The following is a 21,461-nucleotide window of genomic DNA, read 5'->3' on the forward strand; positions in this document are numbered from 1 at the left end:
GGAACTGGTTCTCTTGTATTTATTGATGATGTGACTGCTGACAAAAGCAGCAGGATGAATTCTGAAGTGTTTCGGGCAATATTATCTGCTCATATTCAGCCAAATGCTTCAGAACTCATTGGGTGGCGCTTCACAGTGCAGATGGACAATGACCCAAAGCATACTGCAAAAGCAACCAAAGAGTTTTTTAAGGGAAATAAGTGGAATGTTATGCAATGGCCAAGTCAATCACCTGACCTGAATACGATTGAGCATGCATTTCACTTGCTGAAGACAAAACTGAAGGGAAAATGCCCCAAGAACAAGCAGGAACTGAAGACAGTTGCAGTAGAGGCCTGGCAGAGCATCACCAGGGATGAAACCCAGCATCTGGTGATGTCTATGCGTTCCAGACTTCAGGCTGTAATTGACTGCAAAGGATTTGCAACTAAGTATTAAAAAGTGAAAGTTTCATTTATGATTATTATTCTGTCCCATTACTTTTGGTTCCTTAACAAGCGGGAGGCACTTATGCAAACTGTTGTAATTTCTACACCGTTCACCTGATTTGGATGTAAATACCCTCAAATTAAAGCTGACGGTCTGCAGTTATTAAAGCACATCTTGTTTGTGTCATTTCAAATCCATTGTGGTGGTGTATAGAGCCAAAAATGTTAGAATTGTGTCGATGTCCCAATATTTATGGACCTGACTGTTGATAGGCAGCATACAGCATCTCAACCAGCCTATGTTCATAATAAAAAACGGGTATATTATTTAACAGTTTATTATTATAGATGCATCTGTTGGCTGAGATGACTTGTAGACACAGCAGCAGGACAGCCAGTATCCTTGTTTTCTAGGCACCTGGCTTCTTGAAGTTGCTGCAGGGACCTCTATAATCAATCACCTTGTAGTGTTCTGCTGCTGTGTGAGCAGGTAATATTTGCATGTATCCGTATGGTGGGCCCCCAGAATAAATGTTACTGGTAGTGCCCTAGGCACCTCGGTCTGACACTGATTGTAGTCCTGTCATACCCCTTCCCTGAAATAACCTTTGATATCCCATAATACCCGCCAGGACATGCTGAGAGTTGTAGTTCTTTTCTTTAATAAAGATCTGGACATGTTGGGATTTGTAGTTCAGTTGTCCTCAACCTCTTGTAATATCCCCTGACATCATATAACATCCTAGGACATGCTGGGAGTCGTAGTACTCTCATTCTAGACTACGTTCCTGAAACATCCTCTGATATCCCATAATAATGACCTGGGCATGCTGGGATTTGTAGTTCTTTCTTCTTATACCTCCCTGAAATCTCTCTTGACGCTGGTATATAGATTATGCTTTCCATTCTGTGTGTTGTATCGTCACCCACTGTCCTGTGTATGGTGTCCTCCTTTTGGGGGTTATGAAAGAGGTCACCATAACCCAGTGATTGCTAACCTCCGGCACTCCAGCTGTAGTAATACTACAATTCCCAAGATGCACACTTGCTTGGCTGTTCTTAGAACTCCATAGAAATAAGTAGAGCATGCTGGGAGTTGTAGTTTCACCACAGCTAGCGTGACAGAGGTTAGCACTGCATAATGGATGCAGTACATGTAGGGTTGCCACTTTTCCCAGCAGATTACCGGAAATACTGTGGCGTACCTCCAATAGAGGCAGACCACGCAGCTGCTATGGGGCCCCTCATGGAAGGGAGCCCACAGTGGAGGATAGGCCATGCCCACTAATGTGAGAGGAGAATATAGGACATGGATAAGGACCTTAGGTGATGTCATCATCATCATATGACCAGTGAAGGAAGCCAAGGCATAGAGGAGCAACAAAGTCTGAAGGACCTTTGGTGATGTCATCATCATCATGTGACCAGTGCAGGAAGCCAAGGCATAGCAGAGCAGCGAAGTCTGAAGGACCATTGGTGATGTCATCATCATGTGACCAGTGCAGAGACCTGGTGAAAGACCTGTGAGATGTCGCTGTGAGGGGGCCGAGCTTCTGTGTGGTGCCTGGAGGAGAGGTTAGTGGTGTCCTGGGATGACCATATAACATCATATAAAAGCTGGGAGTTGTAGTTCTGTCCTATTATATCCCCCTCCATGTAATTTCAACTTATGCCCTATTACAGTCTGGTAATGATGGAAGTTGTAGTTATGTCCTATTATATCCCTTTCCATGTAATTACATGTTGCCCTAGTACAGTCTGGTAATGCTGGGAGTTGTAGTTCTCTCCTCTTATACCCCCTCTGTGTAAGGTATACTGATGCCCCATAATAAGTCTGGCCATACTGAGGGTTATAGTTATTTCCTTTTCAAGCTGTCACCTAGTAAAACTGGATGATGCCCTATAATAATCTGAACATGCTGGGAGTTGTAGTGTTCTCTTCTTAGGCTGGGTTCACATCATCGTGTAGTTTTGCGTGCAGGACTTTTTTCAGTCTGAAATAACGGATCTCAGATGGAAGTGGCTCAAACGGATGCGGAATGTGCATAACTAGTGCTTGAAATACAGGATCTGTTTTATTATCTCTCTTCTTCTACAGCGGGTGGTTTGCCAGTCGTCTGGGGTATCCCTTACCCTTTAAGAGGTTTTTACGATATATGTCCCTCTAATAGAGCAAGTTGTCCTGACGCCAGTTGCAATGAAGCAACAAGGACATGGAGTCCCCTTTAAGTATAGTGGTGTTGATACCCAGATGTAGGATTGCCAGAGTGGTGTAGAGTGAACTACAATCTCCCTGAAGGTGTTGTATGCATGTGTCACAGTGCTCCTACATGGATATCCTTGAATCCCAGATGTGCTCGTCCGAAGCAGTGCAATAGGGATGACTAACTTGGAAGATGAAGGAATAATTGAGTCTAGACTTCTATTAACGTTGAACACAGCTTTACTTGAATAAACTTGTATCAAGGAACAATCTTCCAAACTTTATCTTGGTCATCAGCAAATTTAGGCTTAACTTCTCGCAGGCGAACACAATCAGCTCTTCTATGTCTGTACTCACTCAGCCCTGCTATGTTGGCTGGATTACAGTAAATATGAACTTTTCCTTTCTGCTTTCTGCTGCAACTTAACTTATTGTAGTTCTGTCTCTCTTTACCTTATCCAGGGAACCTCTCTTCCTGGCTTAAAGAGGACCTTTCACCGGATTTTATTAATTGAGATAAGTACCTGTACTTGTGGGGTACCCCCCGCTGATGCTGCCACCCTGCCTGGTTTGTTAAAATAGCGCTCCTACACTGCACTGTGCCCCCCGATATTTTCCCCTCTCATTATGCTAATACTGAGCATTGGAGAAATGGGGAGGAGACACAGTCTTTCTCTGTGGGTGTCTCCTAGCGCTGTTCAATCGCAGAACAGAGCGTCACAGCCAGGGAGAAAAAAACCTCCCTGGCTGTGACGCTCTCCGATGCGATTGGACAGCGCTACAGCCAGGGGAGAAGGAGACGCCCACAGAGAAAGACTGTGTCTCTTCCCCATTGCTCCAATGCTCAGTATTTGCATACTGAGCGGGACAAATACAGGTGGGCACAGCGCAGCGTAGGAGCGCTATTTTAATAAAACAGGCAGGGTGGTAGCATCAGCGGGGGGTACCCCACAAGTACAGGTACTTATATCAATTAATAAAATCCAGTGAAAGGTCCTCTTTAAGAGTCTTACAGCTTAGGCCTCTGGGCCCGGCAGAGCAGAGCTGCTCTACAGGGGTACTCTAAACTCTATGCACAACCTTTCCCCATGTAGGGGAAGGTTAGGCTCGACCTCTTCCTTAGGAGGGTAGATTAGACTGACTTTCACTAACTAAAACTCCTTCCTCTCTAGAGAGGGCTGGAATGGAACTAGAAGGTTCCTCTCCAGGGAAACTAACTCTGCCAATGTTGCCGCCATCTGCTGGTGAACCAGGCACATTATACTTTAGCAGTTATTTGCAAGGAAATATACATACACATTATGCAGGACATGGCAATAGATATGCAAGATGATACAGGATCAACTGTACGAGATAGTAGAGGGGCACAAAAGGTGGTAATGCCACTCTGGGTTACTACACTTCTGATGGATTACAAATACGGAATACTAAACAGTAATGTGAACCCGGCCTTATACTCTCTGTGTAATATCCACTTGTATCCAATAATAACAGCCTGGAAATGCTGGGAGTTGTAGTTCTCTCCACTTTTACTTCTCCCTGTGTTGCCCCCTAATTACCAATAATAACAATATGGTGATGATGGGACTTGTAGTTCCCTTGTAACTATTATAATGTTCTGCAGCTTCTGAGGTGTGTATTGGGCGTTGTTCACATCTGCGCTGGTGAAGTTCACTGTTCAGCTGTGTCATAGGAGCAAAACAACAAAAATCACCGTAGTTATGACACCTGACAGTTCCCGCTGACTATGATGAGATCTGCCGGGTTTCTATGACCTGATCTGCGAGCATTTATGACCTGATCTGCGAATGAGGCCCCTAACACAGATGTGATCAAAGCCTTATATGATCTCTAGCATCAGATTATGATATTCTGTAGCAGCTGTGGTGTGTGTTAGGAGGTTCTGCAGCAGCTGAGGTGTGTGTTATGAGGTTCTGCATCAGCTGAGGTGTGTATTAAGAGGTTCTGCATCAGCTGAGGTGTGCATTAGGAGGTTCTACAGCAGCTGAGGTGTGTATTATGAGGTTCTATAGCAGCTAAGGTGTGTGTTAGTAGGTTCTGCAGCAGCTGAGGTGTGTGTTATGATGTTCTGCAGCAGCTGAGGTGTGTGGTATGATGTTCTGCAGCAGTTGAGCTGTGTGTTATGATGTTCTGCAGCAGATGAGGTGTGTGTTATGATGTTCTGTCACAGTTGAGGTGTGTATTATGAGGTTCTGCAGCAGCTGATGTGTGTATTAGGAGGTTATGCAGCAGCTGAGGTGTGTGTTAGGAGGTTCTGCAGCAGCTGAGGTGTGTATTAGGAGGTTCTGCAGCAGCTGAGGGTGTGTATTAGGAGGTTCTTAAGCAGCTGAGGTGTGTATTAGGAAATTCTGCAGCAGCTGAGTGTGTGTATTAGGAGGTTATGCAGCAGCTGAGGTATGTATTATGAGGTTCTGTAGCACCTGAGGTGGGTGTTAGGAGGTTCTGCAGCAGCTGAGGTGTGTGTTATGATATTCTGCAGCAGCTGAGGTGTGTATCAGGAGGTTCTGCAGCAGCTGATGTGTGTATTATGAGGTTCTGCCGCAGCTGATGTGTGTATTATGAGGTTCTGCAGTATCTATGGTGTGTATTATGAGGTTCTGCAGCAGCTGAGGTGTGTATTCTGATGTTCTGCAGGAGCTGATGTGTGTATTATGAGGTTCTGCAGCAGCTGAGGTGTGTATCAGGAGGTTCTGCAGCAGTCAGACAAACATCAGTTGTTACTGGATTAAATCCTTTAGTTTTCTGTGTCTGCACTTTGTAAAATATCTCTGTCCTGTTCCTCTGCCAGCACGTGTCACAGTGTGAACTGACTGACCAGTCCGGACCTGACCTGATCCAGCAGTATCACCAGTCCAGACTCCAGCCCAGCTCTGTGAAGCTCTGCCATGCCCTGACTGAGCTCTGCCAGCAGCACAAACAGTAAGTCAGCATTGGGGAGGAGGTGAAGCAGGAGCAGGCACAATCCATGGTGGAAGGATGACACACTATATAAAAAGTAGCAGCAGCGGGAACAATTAATCTGGTAAGGCTAGGTAATTACTTGTTCCAGCATACCAGCAGATACCAGAATCGCCAGATCCAGCATATGCCAAACACTGCTGGCACCTGTCGGATCCCATTCACAATAATGGGGTCAGTCGAGATCCCGCATGCAGTGGTGATTTGCCTTTTGTTTTTGCCAGAATCTGCAGCGGAGGCTTCTGCTGGAACCTCTGCAGCAGATGTGCATGTACCCTAAGTGGTGTGATGGGTCACTCACACAGGGAGCCCAATCCAGATACTTGCCATGGGGCCAAGTGATTTCCATGCCAGCTAGGACAGTGGTTTGCCAGGCAGCTGGAAACCTTAGTGGAGACCCTGCACCCCACCGATTAGCTGCTTTCAGGAGCCTGGATTAAAAACAGTGGATAAAGCCGGAAGCAAAAGTCTCCATCCACTGTGCAGTGGCCTTGAAGTTGCCCACATCCTTTAGCTTGTATAGGGGTGTTGCTGCCCCTTTAAATTATTTCATTCATGCTTTCAGCATAAGGGCTCATGCACACGACTGTATGTATTTTGTGGTCTGCAAAAAAACGGATGACGTCTATGTGCATTCCGTATTTTGCTGAACGGAACAGCTGGACCCTAATAGAACAGTACTATCCTTGTCCATAATGCAGACAATAATAGGACATATTCTATTTTTTGGCGGAACGGACATACGGAAACTGAATGCACACGGAGTAACTTCTTTTTTTTTTGCGGAGCCATTGAAATTAATGGTTCCGCTTATGGTCCGCCAAAAAAATTGCACAGACATGGAAAGAAAATACGTTCGTGTGCATAAGCCCTAAGAGCCGCTGTCCCTGATGTGCAGAGGGAGCCCAGCAGTCATGTATGTCTGTCCTCTTTACCTGTCTTCTTGTGTCTGATGTGTAACGGGGCCCCGCACCAATCAGGGATGTGGCTGACGATCAGTTCAGGGGAAGATAACAGTTGGGAGGAGAGAACAGAGTGTCTAATGGCCTCCATAGCGTGGCTCTGACAAGACAGCTCTGATCCACATGCCCCGCCACATCTTGTTAGTGTGAGTTGTCAGAAACTGCAACCGAGTGTCCTCAGAGAGAGATTTGTAACTATAGGGTTGTGTGCCTCATTGAAAGACTGACACAGTCAAGCTGTTTACCTGATAGACTGTTCAGTTGCTCATAGCAATGGCCAAGCCTATAATAACAATGTAACCATCAAGCTTTGTGCCCAATGGTGACTGTAACCGTTAAGCATTGCACCTCCTGCTTGGGTAAAGTAAAGATGCAAGTCTCTGTTTCATGGCTGCGTCATCCTCAAGTGCGGTACCAGGAACCACATAAAACTTACCAGTACCACACCATTCTGTTAGTATTTTCATTTATATGGTTCAGTCTGGAAGGGGTTGAGTAAGAGCCAATGGTCCGGGTGCTCGGTGTCGGTACCTGGCTGTCAGGAACAGAACAAACGTGCTCCCCCGAAGCAGGAAACCCTGCGATCGTCAGGGGACCATAAATATATGGTGGTTATCCAAACTGGAGTATATTGACAAAGTGCAGTCAGAAAGGTGTTAATAGCCTCTGCAGTAAAGCACATTGACAATCACTAAAGGGTTAACACTTCAGAACACTGCCGCCAACATTAGTCATAGACACCTGTGACATCACAAGCATGTGTGTCATAAGGGAAGAACCCTTGTAAAAAGATCGCGAGCGGCCATATTTGGAGCCATACTTGATGGCCTGAGGACCTTGAGCTTGACTACCCCCGCCCACTGCACCTTGACGAAATTTGGAGGTTCTAGCAAGAAGTCCACCGCCCAATGGGACATCCGCCTAGCCAACCAGATCAGCCCGGCTGCTGCACCTCTCCCCCTTACTATTTATGTGGCAGCCACATAGTGGTATTACCCTTTAAGCCCAAGGGAAGGGCAGCCCTTCAGCCATGGTTCCCTAGAGGTTTCCTCCACAGGGGGTTTTCCTCTCCTGAGTGCTGAAGGGTGACTCTCCGTGAGTCATGGGTTTACCATTTTTTATATTTAAATAAACAATTTGGCCATTTATTCCCCAATTAACGTGTTCTGTGTGTTTATTTTGGGTTCTTTGGTTTCAGGGGTGTATGCGTGATATTCTCAGGGAGGAGGTTAAAGGAGTATTCCCATCTGGATCATATAGGGCATATATCGATAGGATATGGGACCTGCCCATATGTCCAGAACAGGGGTCCGAAGTAAAAGGAGAGCACATTGTGCATGCGTGGCGTCCTCTCCATTTATTGCTATGGGAGTTTCAAAAATAGGGAACGTGCTCACCTGTTTTCGGATGTCCCATAGCGGCGAATGGAGAACAAGCAGCATAAGCGCAGCCACCTTTCCTTTCACCACGATGGGGAGCCTGAAAATGTGCAAACCGCCGCTCAGCGATTTTCTGAAGTTCCATAGCAGTGAATAAAGGGTGGCCGCACATGCGTGACTTGCTGTCTGTACACTTTGGGGGCATCATCCTATGGATATGTCCCAAATGGAAATACTCCTTAAAATGAAATTCATTATGAAATAACCAAGTTAGCAGAGCATTGCTAGGATTTAAAGCAGTGTTAGGAGTCACAGCCTGTTGCGCTGAATAAGAGCAGTCGCTGGTGACGCCGAGGGTCAACGACTGTTCAGGTGAACGCTGTGGGTTGAATGGATCAATCTTCTACACCAGTTTTATGCCATTTGAAAGTAGCAAATTTAGCCACATGTCCCATTTTGTACCTACATTGGAACACAGCCTGGCATAAATATATAAATGCGCATAACATAATATATTAGGGGATTACATACAATAAATAATAACATAGGAGCACCTCCCCCTTGAGGAGCTATTAACGCTATCTACCAGTAAGACTATGTTCATTGTCCATAGCAACCAATCAGAAAGCAGCTTTCATTTTTCCAGAGCAGTTAAAGAACCTAATTGGTTGCTAGAGGCAACAAAGACAGTCCTTGGTAAATGAGGCCTAAGATGTACATTGGAACAGATTTTTCACATTTCTGTATCATCACAGTACAGCAATAACACCACAAGTCGCAGTCCCGGTGCCCTCATTGTGCCCCTTTACCAGACTGAGGGCTCATACAGTTAGTCAAGTGTCTGGGATTTTCCTCATAACTGCCAACCATAGTTTGTGCCAGTCACAGTACCTCTACAGATCCTAGAATTGTGGACCCCTTGTGCTATCCACAGTCTCCCAATTAGAGATAGTGAGTGACAATGCCATATAAGTGCCAACCAATGCCCCGATAAGTTTCATCTGCTGTCTCTGTAACTGGCAGCCATATTTCCCCAAGAAATCCAAGCAATACTGACCCCCACAGGTGTTATCCACAGTGATGCCAGGGGTACTAGCGCCAGAGCCCCCATAACTGTTAGCCAATGTGCCGCCATAACTGCCAGCCACTGTACCTGCTTAATTGAAAGCCACTGTGCCCCCAAACTGCCTGCCACTGAGTCTCCATAAGTGAAATCCATACTGCCCCTACCACTCCCAGCAATATTGCTAACGTAGGCGCTATCCACACTGGTGCCAAAGGTGACAACCATGGCGCTGACTAAACTGCAATAAAAGATCAGTCTTTATTACTGGCATCATCCCTGATGTTTTACTCGTCCAAGTCCAGGCAGCGCCTTAAAGGATCCTGAACCAATTTTTTGCAACCAACTATTTAACCTGTTGATCGCTCCAAGCATCGCAGAGGACCATGGCCACAGCCCCGGACAACCACCTACTGGTCGGGATTTTAAATAACCAGCAGTGCTATCTATAGTTGTTGTGACTCCTCACAACACGATCTGGTAAGCATAGTCTTGCGTTTTAAACTCACGTTTAAACAACTAATACCACACATGTGGCGCCCCATTCTTCCTATTTTTATCTCTACACGTCTAATAGAGCAACCACAGTGCTACCATAACAGACAGCAGGGGCGTCGTTAGGTCAAAACATTCGGGGCTTGAGCCCCGGATGTTTTGTCCAGTGCCCCGAATGTTATGCTGGCTTGGTAGCATTTTTTTTTTATTTGGCTATTCCAGGGCTCTTTAATATTGATTTGACCTGGGCAACCCACCACAGATCATCCCCTCACCCTCCTTGTACTTGTTCTGCTGATCCGCTACTTGCGGGCTGCGCGGGCATCAGTTCACTTCGGTGCGCAATCCCGTCCTGCGGCGCGTGATCCCGAGAGACCCGCCGCAGGACGGGATTGCGCACCGAAGTGACTGAACTCATGCCCGCCCAGCCTGCAAGTAGCGGATCAGTGGAACAAGTACAAGGGGGGTGCGGGGATGATCTTTGGGGTTGCCCAAGGTCCACTCCCATCAATATTAAAGGGTCCAAGCAAAGATTTCTGCAGTGGTGAGGAAATGAAACATAACAGATATTGGAAAGTTACCAAATGTTGTATTATATAATGACTGCAGTCTGCAGTACTGCACTTCATTTGTGTAAACCAGAACACCCCTTTAAGCATGCCTTTAATGTGCAGTTTCAACACAGTGGGCTTGTGCCCCGGATGTTTTCAGACCCTAGCAACGCCCATATTAGTGCCAGTCAATGTCCCAAAACATTTCATCCACTGCCTCCATAACTGTTTGCCATAGTTTAGTGAGGCCGGACGGAGCCGCAGGATCAGGGGAGGCCAGCATGAGAGGTTTGGTGGAGCGAGGGCTGGGCTTGATAGGGTTAAGCTGCTGGTGAGGGGGAGTGGCCAGGAGTGGGCGGGCGTCTGGGGCCGTTGTTCGGGAAGGAAGTCAGAGGAACGGGAGCCATTTTAGCTGAGCAGGTTCCTCCACAAGCACCAGCCACCCCTCACTACAAATGCCAGTCACAGTTCCCCCATAACAGATAAATGTCCTATAAATTTCAGCCAAAGCACTCTATAAGTTTCCACCATATCCATAGTTGCACCATAATTGACAGCCACAATGCCCTACAAGTGCCATAACCTCCTCCAGAACCCTCTAACTTTTGGGTGACTATTTGTCTCCTTTGTTTCCAGACATGTACCAGAATTTATAAATTACCAAAAATGACTTGGATTCTTAAGGGCAAGGGCCGAAGGACCTGTGATGATGTGACCTTCATATGATCAGTGCAGGGAGGGGCCGGAGCTCAGCAGTGGAGAGGAGAAGTGGGAAGGACCTGTGATGATATCACCATCATGTGATCAGTGCAGTAGGGGCCGGAGCTCAGCAGTGGAGAGGAGAAGTGGGAAGGACCTGTGATGATATCACCATCATGTGATCAGTGCAGTAGGGGCCGGAGCTCAGCAGTGGAGTAGGAGCCTAAGTGTCACGATACTAGTGGAATACTGCTGGAATCCAATGGCAGCGACAAGGCCTAAACACAGGAGTAACCGGAGTCTTGAACAGGAGGTTGCAGAACTAAAGGATGAAACAGAGCCAGGCAGGCGGAGCGGTTACCGGTAGCAACAGTGCAGGACCAAAGGATGCAGCAGAGCCAGACAGGCGGAGCCGTTACCGGTAGCAACGGTGCAGGACCAAAGGATGCAGCAGAGTCAGGCAGGCCGAGTCGTTACCTGTAGCATGGTGCAGGACCGAAGGATGCAGCAAAGCCAGGCAGGCGGAGCTGTTACCGGTAGCAACGGTGCAGGACCGAAGGATGCAGTAGAGCCGAGGTCAGACGAGCAATGGGTCAGGGCAGGTGGCACAGGAACGTAGTCAGGCAATTCGGGTCAGCAACAGGAGGTAGCAGGATGTCACAGAGTAGCAGGGTAAACAGCAAGGAGGAGGAACAAACCAGAGAGCTAGTTCCAAGCGAGAGGACTGCACAAGCAGGAGCTCAAACACAATACTAAGCAATTAGTAACAGGCTTGAGAGGTTTAAATGTGAAACAGGAAGTAAGATGGCACCCAGCTGTGACACAATCCACCATCTTAACTGAGGGAGAACTTGATTGAAGACAATCTGAACTTAACAGACATAGCAGGATGATTCCTGACACTGAGAAACCTTGGAAGTTGGAGTCCTCTCCTCTTATACCTCCTCTCTGAACTGCCCTCTGATATCCCCCAGTAACAGAATGGACATGCTGGGAGTTGTAGTCCTTTCAAATGTCAGACTTGGGGGCCCACTATACAGATACATGCAAATATGCCCTCAGGTGTACAGCTGAATGAGCAAAGTGGGCAACTGGTCCCCCACCGTCTGCCCACCTGGCACATGACAAAGTAGAGTGACGTCACTATGTATAGATAGGCAGAGTACAGCATCTCAACCGGCCTATGTCCATATAAAAAACTGGGTAGATCATTTATCAGTTTATTATTACAGATGGATTGGGTGGCTGAGCTGACTTCTAGACACCAAGGCAGGCCAGCCAGTACCCTTGTTTCCTAGGCACTGCCTTCTTGAAGTCATTGCAGGGACCCCTATAATCAATCAATCACGGGTAGATTTGCAGGTATATGAGTAGTGGGCCCCCAGAATGAATTCTATTGGTGGACCCTAGGCACCTCAGTCCAACACTGAGTACTACACATGTAATTTATGTCATGGCACAGGCCTCATCATAAATCATTCTTCTACTCATAGAACCAACACTGCACCAGCACCACTCCTCTGGACAGTCACACAGCCTTTTACATGGTGCTTGCCTCTAAAATCAGTTGCAAACGTTCATCTTTCATAGAATACATAAAGCAGCACTTGCCGGTCCTTCAACAGCTTTATTCAATCCATAACAATTTCAGATAAACAAGGGAGGGGAAAAAAATCCTCGGCCTACGGCTGTTTCACATTGTATCAGGCTTCCTCGGGGCCTCCTTGGGTTTATCTGTAATTTGGCATAGATTGAATAAAGGAGTTGAAACAGGACCGGTGAGTGGACTCATAGGCGTCGCTTAGGGTTGCCACCACCCGTATGGAAATGACCCGGGTACAAGCCTTTCTCAGACCCGGGCACAGGATTCATTTCAAACTACAGACTTGCTAGCCGGCCCTCACCTGACACCTCCTGGCTTCTTGATTGGCTAGGAAGCCTGCTTCACTTGTTGCTAGGCAGCCTGGCTTCCTAACCAATCAGCAAGCTGGGCAGTATGTCATGACTCGCATCCCGGCCTCCTGATTGGTCAGGAAGGTACGCTGCCTACAAAAAAGTGAATCCGGCTTCCTAGCCAATCACGAAGCGGATTGAAATCATGACTCGCCATCCCTCGTCTTGATTGGTCAGGAAGCTAGGTTGCCTCTGAAGCCGGTGTTCTTTCACTTGAACGCCGTCTTCACGGGAAAGCAGGAAGCCAGGCGATGGGTCATGATCAGCCGCCCGACTTCCTGATAGTTATGGTACAAAAGCACCAGTATCGGTACTCGGTATCAGCGAGTACCCGGAAAAAAAATACTGATGCTCGTATTTTATACCAAAAAAATGGTATCGGCTCCAATGCATCGATATATCGTCCGCCGAAACATATCGGCCGAAAAGGGGACTTTTGGCTTAATGCCAAAAGCTAAAGGAGAACTATGGGCTTAAGGCTTTTCCGCATAGTTCTCCTTAGGGTAACGGGAGCACACAAACTAGCGTCCTCCCGTCACCCTAGGCTCAGTATACCGCGAGCTACAGCCCGCGGTATACTGAGACGCTGCAGTAAACATAGAAACAGAATATGTTGGTAGATAAGAACCATTTGGCCGATCTAGTCTGCCCAATATACTGAATATTATGAATAGCCCCTGGCCCTATCTTATATGAAGGATGGCCTTATGCCTATCCCATGCATGCTTAAACTCCTTCACTGTATTTGCAGCTACCACTTCTGCAGGAAGGCTATTCCATGCATCCACTACTCTCTCAGTAAAGTAATACTTCCTGATATTACTTTTAAACCTTTGCACCTCTAATTTAAAACTATGTCCTCTTGTAGCAGTTTTTCTTCTTTTAAATATTTTCTCCTCTTTTACCTTGTTGATTCCCTTTATGTATTTAAAAGTTTCTATTATATCCCCTCTGTCTCGTTTTTCTTCCAAGCTATACATGTTAAGGTCCTTTAATCTTTCCTGGTAAGTTTTATCCTGCATTACATGTACTAGTTTAGTAGCTCTTCTCTGAACTCTCTCCAAAGTATCAATATCCTTCTGAAGATATGGTCTCCAGTACTGCGCACAATACTTTAAATTAGGTCTCACTAGTGCTCTGTAGAGCGGCATGAGCACCTCCCTCTTTCTACTGGTAATGCATCTCCCTTTACACCCAAGCATTCTGCTAGCATTTCCTGCTGCTCTATGACATTGTCTGCCTACCTTTAAGTCTTCTGAAATAATGATCCCTAAATCCCTCTCCTCAGATACTGAGGTTAGGACTGTATCACTGATTTTATATTCTGCACTTGGGTTTTTACGCCCCAGGTGCATTATCTTGCACTTATCAACATAAAATTTTAGTTGCCAGATTTTTGACCATTCCTCTAGTTTTCCTAAATCCTTTTCCATTTTGTGTATCCCTCCAGGAACATCAACCCTGTTACAAATCTTTGTGTCATCAGCAAAAAGACACACCTTACCATCGAGGCCTTCTGCAATTTCGCTGATAAAGATATTAAACAATATGGGTCCCAGAACAGATCCCTGAGGTACCCCACTGGTAACAAGACCATGATCTGAATATACTCCATTGACTACAACCCTCTGTTGTCTGTCCCTCAGCCACTGCCTAATCCATTCAAAAATATGGGATTCCACGCACAAAGACTGCAATTTATTGATAAGCCTTCTATGTAGGACAGTATCAAAAGCCTTACTAAGGTCCAGATAAGCGATGTCTACTGCACCTCCGCCATCTATTATTTTAGTCACCCAATCAAAAAAATCTATAGGATTAGTTTGACATGATCTCCCTGAAGTAAACCCATGCTGTTTTTCATCTTTCAATCCATGGGATTTTAGATGTTCCACAATCCTCTCCTTAAGTATGGTTTCCATTAATTTCCCCACTATTGATGTCAGGCTTACTGGCCTATAGTTGCCCGATTCCTCCCTACTACCTTTCTTGTGAATGGGCACAACATTTGCCAATTTCCAATCTTCTGGGATGACTCCTGTTGCCAGTGATTGTGTCAGGATTCGAACCAGCGACCAGCCATGTCCCAGGCAGTAGCTCTAGCCACTAGACTACCAACCCTTCTGGACATTTCCTTCTACTGAACTCTTTGATCTACCTTGTTCCAGCCTTGCCTTGTTAATCTCTGTGATTCCTTGCACCTGCTACTTCCTCTTTATAAGCCCAGCCTCTTGCACCAGATCCCTGCTGGTTATTGTTCTTCTGGACTTGATCCTGCTGCATCTACTGCTGTTCCTCTGTTACTACTGCTACCAACTTGACTGCTGCCGACCTTGGAATTGTCCCCGACTACTCTTCTGCTTGTCCCTACCAACTGAACTGCTTCCACCGTTCCCGATCCGGATTGTCTGACCACGCTCACTGCCGCCTGCCCTGACCCACCGCCTGCTAACCGATTACGCCTCTGCCTGACTTCCTGCAACTACAACCTGCCTGCGGTCCTTGCCACTAGGCTCCACCTCCAGCCAGCTGTCCTCTGACTCAGGTGAGCCTGTAGGATTGCAACAGAATAACCAGCCCAAAAATGGAGTCCGCGATGGCCACCCTGCGCAAACAAGTCTCCGAACTTCAGGAGTTTGGCACCTCTGCCCAAAAGGAAATGACTCAACTTCAAGGCGCAATCCAGAGCCAACAGAGGGAAATTATCGACTTACAGCGTCAACTACTGGACGTACGCGGCGCGGTCACAGACTCCCGCATGCCTCTCCCGTCAAAGTTTAACGGCGATCGGAGCCAGTTTCGGGGGTTCCTCAACCAGTGCCGTATCTACTTTCAGATGCAGCCGGGCTCCTTTTCCTCGGACAGAAAGAAGATCCTGTTCATCATTAACCTTCTAACTGACGAGGCCCTGGCATGGGCATCCCCATATGTGGAGTCCCACAGTCTCTTATTAAATAATCTAGACAACTTCACCGCAGCCATGAGCCAAGTCTTCGACGACCCTAACCGCTGCGCGACTGCCGAGGCTAGGCTGCACAGTCTACGGCAGGGAAGACGCTCTGTAGCCGAGTATTCCTCCGAGTTCCGCCGCTGGGTCACGGACACCACCTGGAACCCCGCTGCTCAGAAAAGTCAATTTCGCCGCGGACTCTCCGAACTTATAAAGGATGAGCTCGCCAGGGTAGACGCCCCAAACGATCTGGATGACTTTGTCCAACTGTGCATCCGAATTGACCGGAGACTCGCGGAAAGAAGGAGAGAAAGACTCTGGTCCTTAGATAACAGGCCCGCGTACCCTTTCACTCCAATGACTCAGCCGGCTCACCAACCCTCCACCGAACCGATGCAGGTCGACACACTGCGCAAGACTCTATCGGCTGCTGAAAAGGAGAGACGACTGGCCGCGGGCCTCTGCCTTTACTGTGGCGAGCCAGGGCACTTCGCTATTAGGTGCCCCAATAAGACTTGCCGAACCATTGCTGTCACTGAATTACGGGAATTAAAACAAGCTACAATTTCACCCTTGGCCTCTGAAACCATGGACACTACAGGTACCGGGTCCCACTTCATTGTTCCCATCCTTATCACCATTGGGGAACGACAGCTTCCCTGCTCCGCAATGCTTGACTCGGGGGCCGGCGGAAATTTCATGGACTTGACCTTCGCCCATGAGAACAACATACCACTGGTAACCAGGGCAGCCCCCATCGATCTGGAAACCGTCGATGGGACCCCGCTCTCTTCTGGGCCGGTTACGCACCAGACCGCTGATCTTCAACTTCTCGTCAAACCCGATCATCAGGAAACCATTCACTTCTCCCTGATCACCTCCCCTAAGTTTCCGGTGATCCTAGGCATCCCTTGGTTGGAAACTCACAACCCCTCGGTGGACTGGGATGCCCGCTGCATACGGTTCCGCTCGCACTTTTGTTCTCAGAACTGTTTACGTGAATCCGTCCCTTCTCCGCCCGAAGAACCTACCATATTCGGACTATCCACCAAGGAGCTTTTACCCCCTCAATATCTGGAGTTCCAGGATGTCTGTGACAAAAGAAATGCAGACAAACTGCCCCCGCATCGGCCTTATGACTGCCCGATTGAGCTGCTACCTGGAGCCGAAATACCCTTCGGCAGTATATACTCCCTCTCCGAGCCGGAACTAAAGGCCCTGAAGGAGTACTTAGACGAAAATCTAAAAAAAGGTTTTATCCGACCTTCCACATCCCCTGCAGGGGCCCCTTTCTTCTTCGTGGAGAAAAAAGACTCTTCTCTACGCCCTTGCATAGATTATCGAAAGCTTAACAACGTTACTGTGAAGAACCGGTACCCTCTCCCCCTGATTTCTGAACTCCTTGAGAGACTTCGGGCGGCAAAAGTCTTCACTAAGCTCGATCTCCGAGGAGCCTACAACCTGGTCCGAATTCGCCCGGGGGACGAGTGGAAAACCGCCTTCCGAACACGCTATGGTCACTTTGAGTATCTGGTCATGCCTTTCGGCCTCTGCAATGCCCCTGCTACCTTCCAACATTTTATCAACGACGTCCTCAGGGACATGCTTGACCAATTTGTGGTAGCATATCTGGACGATATTTTGATTTTCTCAGAAGACCCTGAACAACATCGTGGGCATGTCCGCAGGGTGCTACAGAAACTCCGTGAACAGTCTCTCTATATTAAACTGGAGAAGTGCGAATTTGAACAGACTTCCACCCAATTCCTCGGCTATATTATTTCACCGGAGGGCTTAAGTATGGATCCCCGGAAGATCCAGGCCGTGACTGAGTGGCCCGCCCCGAAGAACGAAAAGGAGGTCCAGAGGTTTGTAGGTTTTGCAAACTTTTATCGGAAGTTCATCAGGAACTTTTCGAAAATCATCGCCCCAATCACTCAACTAACAAAAAAGACTGTCCCCTTCGTGTGGACTCCGGAGGCACAGGAGGTCTTTGCTAAACTGAAGTCCCTCTTCACCTCTGCCCCGATCCTGGCCCATCCAAACCCTGAATTACCATTTACGGTCGAGGTGGACGCCTCCGACGCTGCGGTGGGCGCAATTCTGCGGTGGGCGCAATTCTGGTTGTACCGGGATCAGCAGTTGTACGTACCAGAATCTGCACGACTTGACGTACTTAAACTCAACCACGATTGCAAACCGGCCGGCCATCTGGGTATCAGAAGGACCCAGGAGCTCCTCTCCCGTTTCTTCTGGTGGCCAACTTACAGAAAAGATACCGAGAGGTTTGTCTCCTCATGCACGACGTGTGCCCGCAACAAGACCCCCCGCTCCTCCCCAGTGGGCTTGCTATGTCCACTCCCGGTTCCCTCCCGCCCCTGGGGTTCAATCTCCATGGACTTTATTGTGGAACTTCCTCCCTCCAAAGGCATGAACACCGTTCTGGTCGTCGTCGACCGTCTCACCAAAATGGCCCACTTCATCCCCTGCAAGGGCCTACCTACCGCCAAACAGACGGCCGATCTCGTACTCCGAGAGGTTTTTAGGCTACATGGGGCCCCAGACGATGTTGTTTCGGATCGGGGAGTACAGTTCACTTCCAGGTTCTGGAGAAACTTCTGTCAAGCCCTTGGGATCAAGGTGAACCTGTCTTCTGCGTTCCACCCCCAATCCAATTGGCAGACCGAGAGAACGAATCAAACCCTCGAGCAATATTTGCGCTGTTTCGTCACCCATCTGCAGGACGACTGGCTGGACCACCTCTCTACGGCCGAGTTCGCCTATAACAATGCGGAGCACAGTTCTACCCAATACAGCCCGTTCTACGCTAACACCGGCCTACACCCAACCTTCATCCCTCACTTGCCCATTTCCACCACAGTCCCAGCTGTAGACGAACGTCTTGCAAGTCTACAACAGGCACAGGAAAATATTCGGGACAATCTATATCGAGCCCAGAGCCGCTTTAAGCAGGCAGCGGATAAACACCGCAAACCCGCTCCGGAATTCCAGGTAGGGGACAAGGTGTGGCTCTCCACCAGAAACCTAAGCCCAAAGGTTCCCTCCCGGAAATTGGGCCAAAAATACATGGGTCCTTTCCGGATCACGGCTCGAATCAACGAAGTCACCTTCCGACTCGACCTTCCCGACTCCATCCGAGTGCACCCGGTTTTCCACTGCTCTCTCCTGAAACCACATGTTGAGAACACTTTCCCAGGCCGCCACCCCCCTCCTCCTCCTCCGGTAAGAGTACAAGACCAGGAGGAATACACTGTGGCCAAGATCCTTGACTCCAGACTCCACCGTGGAAGGCTGCAGTATCTAGTTGGGTGGAAGGGCTATTCCCCCGAGGATAACTCCTGGGAGCCGGAGGAAAATGTCCATGCCCCCAGACTGGTAAAATCTTTCCACCAAAGGCATCCCGATAAACCATCATCTGCGGTGCCCGGAGGTCACCTTGGAAGGGGGGGAGTACTGTCAGGATTCGAACCAGCGACCAGCCATTTCCCAGGCAGTAGCTCTAGCCACTAGACTACCAACCCTTCTGGACATTTCCTTCTACTGAACTCTTTGATCTACCTTGTTCCAGCCTTGCCTTGTTAATCTCTGTGATTCCTTGCACCTGCTACTTCCTCTTTATAAGCCCAGCCTCTTGCACCAGATCCCTGCTGGTTATTGTTCTTCTGGACTTGATCCTGCTGCATCTACTGCTGTTCCTCTGTTACTACTGCTACCAACTTGACTGCTGCCGACCTTGGAATTGTCCCCGACTACTCTTCTGCTTGTCCCTACCAACTGAACTGCTTCCACCGTTCCCGATCCGGATTGTCTGACCACGCTCACTGCCGCCTGCCCTGACCCACCGCCTGCTAACCGATTACGCCTCTGCCTGACTTCCTGCAACTACAACCTGCCTGCGGTCCTTGCCACTGGGCTCCACCTCCAGCCAGCTGTCCTCTGACTCAGGTGAGCCTGTAGGATTGCAACAGATTGGTTAAATAAATCTGTTAATGGTTTTGCTAGTTCGCCGCTGAGCTCTTTTAATAGCATTCGGTGTATCCCATCAGGCCCCTGTGACTTATTTGTATTAATTTTAGACAGCTGACTTAGAACCTCTTCCTCTGTAAAGACACATGCTTCAAAAGATTCATTAGTCTTCTTTTCTAACTGAGGTCCTTTTCCTTCATTTTCCTTTCCAAAACTGAACAGAAGTATTCATTGAGGCAGTCAGCTAGTTCTTTATCTTCTTCCATATACCTTCCTTCTTTTGTTTTTAATTTGGTAATTCCTTGTTTTAGTTTCCTTTTTTCATTTATGTATCTGAAGAATGTCTTATCGCCTTTTTTCACTGACTGAGCTAATTTCTCTTCTGCCTGTGCTTTAGAAGCTCTTATAACTTGTTTGGCCTCTCTCTGCCTAATCTTATAAATTTGCCTGTCATCCTCGTTTTTTTTCTTTTTATAGTTACTAAATGCTATCTTTTTGTTTTTAAGGATTTTGGCCACTTCTGCTGAGTACCACAGTGGTCTCTTCCTTTTTTTGCTTTTACTGACAAGCCAAATGCAATTTTCTGTTGCCTTCAATAGTGCCACTTTTAAGTAGTCCCATTTCACCTGGACTCCATTGAAACTGTTCCAATCTGATAGGGACTCGTATGCCACTAATCTAATTTTAGAAAAGTCAGTTTTTCTAAAATCTAAAACTTTTGTTTTTGTGTGATGTGACTCAGTCACTGTACTTATAGTAAACCACACTGACTGGTGATCACTAGATCCCAAGCTTTCCCCTACAGTAATATCAGATACCAAATTCCCATTTGTGAATACTAAATCTAAAATGGCCTCCTTCCGGGTTGGCTCCTCAACTACTTGCTGTAGAGATAATCCCAGTAGGGAATTTAGAATATCTGTACTCCTGGCAGAACTAGCTATTTTGGTTTTCCAGTTTACATCAGGAAGATCTCCATGCAGTCATGCACACCTGACCAGTTAGTCTGCCCTGGAGGCTGGTTTTAAAGTCAGTATAAAACTGAGTCTGCTTTTACAGCGCCTACCAGTAGCCATTTGGCTCCAGGAGAAGTATATAGTGGGCTCAGCATGCATTTTGGTACTTGAAATCCCTGGATCCGACGAAAGCTGTCACGGCACCGGACGGGGTTAAAAGCAGAGTGTGCCTGGCGTGCATGCTGTACGTGCGCTCCCTGGACTTTGTGTGGCTATCATAGCCCATAACAGGTAGGTACTAGTGTTAGGGACCACTCATAGAGGCGACCTTGACGTGGTGAGTGGCTTATTATGCTTTGACCAAAATGTACACCAATGCCTCATTCAACATCCAGCATAGAGGCAGGGCAGAGTGCTGGTTGCAGAGTGCTATTGCATTTGTGTTTTTGCGTTTGTATATGTATTTCGCCATAGCGATGTGCACCTGCCTACAGGGTTGTGCTGACTGAACCCCCCACATTTTTTCTTTGTAGTATATATTGGAGGCGTGGCGATCTCCATGCAGTCATGCACACCTGACCAGTTAGTCTGCCCTGGAGGCTGGTTTTAAAGTCAGTATAAAACTGAGTCTGCTTTTACAGCGCCTACCAGTAGCCATTTGGCTCCAGGAGAAGTATATAATGGGCTCAGCATGCATGTTGGTACTTGCATCCCTGGATCCGATGAAAGCTGTCACGGCACCGGACGGGGTTAAAAGCAGAGTGTGCCTGGCGTGCATGCTGTACCTGCGCTCCCTGAACTTTGTATGGCTATCATGGCCCATAACAGGTAAGTACTAGTGTTAGGGACCACTCAT

The sequence above is a fragment of the Bufo bufo genome, chromosome 1 (assembly GCF_905171765.1).
Source record: "Bufo bufo chromosome 1, aBufBuf1.1, whole genome shotgun sequence".
Taxonomy (NCBI): Eukaryota; Metazoa; Chordata; class Amphibia; order Anura; family Bufonidae; genus Bufo; species Bufo bufo.